Genomic DNA, 4358 nt, shown 5'->3' with positions numbered 1-4358 from the left:
TGCCCGGACCAGACATAAGAAAGAAGAAAACAGCCACTCAACCTGACTCCCGCCCGTCACTTTTATCTCCATATGACCGGGATGTTCGGGCTTGTCTGAATGGCCCTTCACGTAGGATGCGGCCCACCCCGAACCACTTTTTCACTCTTTATTCTTTCTTTTCTCTTTCTCTCTCCATCCCAACAATCACATGCATTTGGTCGAACAATTTGAGAATGGTATAGGGGATATTGTTGCATGCATGCACATATAGAGGTTTAAAACGGACGCGACCTATCACTGACCGGGCACCTTCGTGGATGTTTGGGGATCGAAATTACCTAATCCTGGTTGTGGATGCTCTAACACTACTCTGAACCGATTCACAAAATATGACAGTGTGTTGCGTGACATGACGTGAAAACAACTCACCTTTTATATTCGGTGGTTTTTTTCACTCCTCTAGTAGTGTTGTACTATTAAACTTACACATTTGTTATGCAAGCCAAATGAATTTTTGAGATTTTAATATTTTAACTGGGCAATTTCGAAATCCTGTTGTACAATTTCTGGTTTAGATCAACAAAAGTGCTCCACAAACGATAGTGTTGGACCATAACTGCACGACCCAGGGATCCGGCGGCACTAAAAAATACTCATAAAAAGAATCTAAACTTTCATAATGAAAAATAAAAAGAATTAAGATAGACCCTTTAAAGCAAGAGCAAGAACTACAGTGAATTTTTTACATGCATTGTTGAATTTTCTTTTAATCTTCCTCGTTTTAAATAGATGATTGAGAGCAATAGAAATGAAACAAATAGAGTAGCAAATATACAGTATTTTTAAAGATGGACGCCGACAAATGTCATATGTTTTGACGTTAGGGGATCTGCACACACATTTTTGTGTGGTGTATAAGAGAAACAGCACACACACCTACGTGTGGGTAAAACAAGTAATGCCCACACACCTCTTTTTTCCTTTCCCGATCCCTCTCACACGCGTGCGTGTGGGCGAAATAGATAACTCCCACACGCCTGTACGTCAGGCCTCATACCTTGTGGTCCCGTACGCCCCGCGTGACAGTCACCGCGCGTCCCGCAGTTGCCATGGTCTAGACCCTCGTCCATGTTCGTTTAACTGTAGTTGCCATGTTGCTGAACTTCGGTTGCCATGTCGGACAACTATAGTTGCCATGGTTGCTCAACTGCAGTTGGCATGTATGGTTTGGTCTACTGCAGTTGCCATGATTTTAAAATTTTAGGAGTTGCCACCCACTAACACTAGGTAGTTGCTGTGTAGCACTACAAAAAGGCATGGCAAAAAACATGTTCGGGTAAAAGAGAGAGTTGTCGTGTGCTCACAAGCACGCTAGGGTAGTTGACATGTAAAGAGAAAGAGTTGCCATCTGCTTACGTGCACGCTAGGGCAGTTGCCATGTACCATGCAAAAACACATGGCAACTAAGGTAAAAAGGAGTTGCCATCTGCTTACAAACAAAGCTAGGGCAGTTGCTATGTACCCTGCAGAAACACATGGCAACTGCCAGCTTTGGGTGTGGGCGAGGAGACGGGCGTGTGTGCGAAGTGATAAACGCCCACACACCAGCCCCCTCTGCGTGCGTGAAAACTGGTGTGTGGATGAATTGTTAAACGCCCACACACCAGCCCCTCGTATGGTGAAAAAGGACGTGTGGGCGATCGAATTAGGGTCTATTTAGGACACATCTAGATGTGACATAATTATGTCACATCTAAGATGACATCATCTCTACTCCTAATGGAGCAGTTGGTAGTCTCGCTTCCAGGTTTCTTTTCGTCCCACCACTTTCGTCCGGTTTTTTTTCGTAGGTTAACCGTCGTAGATTTTTTTCGTCGCCTCCCCCACTTCATCGGTTTATTTTTACTTCACCCTCTCACACAACGAAAAAAATTGAACGGATCAGAACTTTCCATACTGACGCAAATTATTTAGTAATGTCTTTATATAAAAGAATCAATCACAATCAATCTCTAAAGATCAAATCTAAATTAATTAATCTTCATAACGTTTGTTTCCTTCCGAATCACGTCCATAACCTTCCTTCCTTGTTTGGGCAGAAACTGTTTGATAGCAGAGATTAGGAAGCTTCCTATGAGTGTAATAATAGGAAGTATTCTTTTTCTTGATGATTCGTTTCCATGCATGATGATAGTAAATTAGGCCAACATTCACCACTATTTATCAACGTCATCAATCATATCCATTCCTACCAGTTTTAAGAGAATCTGCTCGCTATGTCTTTTTTAAGGGGATCCGCTCGCTAAGTCGTCGTCGCACGTTATTTTCACAAGCAATTCCCCTAAAAAAAGGCGTGGGTATTGGTAGTTGAACGCCCGCTAGGTTTTCTGCCTGTCCCATCCTCGCGCTGTGCCGCCACCACCCGCCGAATTTCCAGCCGCCCGAGCCCGTTAACTTCGCCAGCCATCGGGTCGACTGCCCCCGCCCCAAACCCCTATCCCCGAGCACTAGCTATCGCCGCATTGCCGCCCCAAGCTCCACGCCACCGGGAATGAATCAAGCGTCGTCCCGACACCGCCGTCGCCGGCCCAGCACCTCCAGCCTTGCATGGACAGCTTCAATGTGCAGTCTCCCTTGCTGCCTCACCTTCTGCCAGCGCATGCAGCGGCGGGGTTGGACGCGTGCGTGCTTGCTAGCTTGCTCTCCGTGCGTACGTACTTGCTCTGCGTGCGTCGCACCGGCCAATGCGCATGATGCGTGTGTGCCTGCTTTTCTGTATGTGTATGCCAGCGTGATGCGTGTGTGCGTTGCTGTGTGTGTATGATATAGATGGCCCGAGTGTGTGCATGATGTGCTCTGCTCTCTGCTGATCTATGTGTTGGTGCTCCTGCTATATGTTCATGCCATACAAATGAAATTTCTGTTAATCTTCTGACATGTTGAGTTGGTTCTCTCTGTCTTCTGAGGGGGTGAATGCAAAGCAGTCTATTAACCAGGCACTATTGCGAGCTAAATTGACAAAAAAATATTGGTAGCCATAGTTGTAGTTTAAGTAGTAGCGAGTTGTCTGATATGTATAAAGAGCCCGTTGCTAAATTGACAAAAAAGGTCGTCAGTGTCACTTGATATGTATGAGAATATTAAATGTATTATTAACATGATTAATATTGAACTCTTAAAATTAATGTGACCCTGTTGCAACGCACGGGCGTTCTTCTAGTCATCCTATTATTTATGGCTCTCGATCGATCCATTTATCCTCTCGTCGATTGTTTGTCACCCATGGGCTTCCTCCCTTCGGGCTCGTTATTTTCTTTATCGCTCCAAAGGCTGGGCCTTGTTTGTTTGTTTATTTTGGGAGCTGCCCCGTGTTGCGGGCCGCGTGCCTCGCAAGGAGCCCCGGCTGGGCCGGCCACACGATTCCACACCGGTCGACAATGCTTCGCTGGAAAACTCCAAAAAGGAAGAGCAGCCGCACAGATTCAACACAAAAACATCTTACTGTTAAATGCCTGTAGCTTTCCGTAAAGAAAATGTCGACAGCCTCCAGCTAGCCACAGTACCTGTTGGGCACTCCTATATTCTAATCACCGTAAAACTCTCTCAAGCGGCCGATCGAACAATTTCAGAACTTCACCAACATTTCTTCAATTTTTTGATTTTTAATCGAGAAAAACAGTTGTCGAGAACATCTTTTGCTATTGAGATTATTTTTTGGGAATATACGAACATTCTTTTCAAACTTCTGAACATTTTTTAAAAATGCACACTCCTTTTAGAAAAAGTTGAACTTTTATAGAAAAGTACACACACCCCTAGTTGCGAGTCGATGGTCGGCTTGCAACTAGGGATCATTGACAGACTCACACACACACATACACACACACACACACACCTAGTTACGAGCTAATGGTTGGCTTGCAACTGGGGGCCACGACAAACACACACACACCCTTAGTTGCGAGTCCATGGTCGACATGCAACTAGTGACCCTCGACAAATACACAGACTTCTATTTGCGATTCAATGGTGGACATGCAACTGGGGAATCTTGACAAATACATGCACCCCTAGTTGCGAGTCGATGATCGGCTTGCAACTGAGAACTGTCGACAAACACACACGCGCACACACCCTTAGTTGCGAGTTGCTGATCGGCTTGCAACTGGGGGCCATGACAAAACACACACACCCCTAGTTGCAAGCCGATGGTTGACATGCAACCGGGGACCCTCGAAAAACAAAAACACACTCCCCCTAGTCGTGAGTCGATACTCGGCTTGCAACTGGGGACCCTCGACAAACACACACACACCCCCACACACGCACACACCATTAGTTGCGAGTCGATGGTCGGCATGCTACTGGCGACTCTC

This window comes from Triticum aestivum, chromosome 7A (assembly GCF_018294505.1).
Source record: "Triticum aestivum cultivar Chinese Spring chromosome 7A, IWGSC CS RefSeq v2.1, whole genome shotgun sequence".
NCBI lineage: Eukaryota > Viridiplantae > Streptophyta > Magnoliopsida > Poales > Poaceae > Triticum > Triticum aestivum.
Note: the sequence above shows the minus strand (reverse complement) of the source record.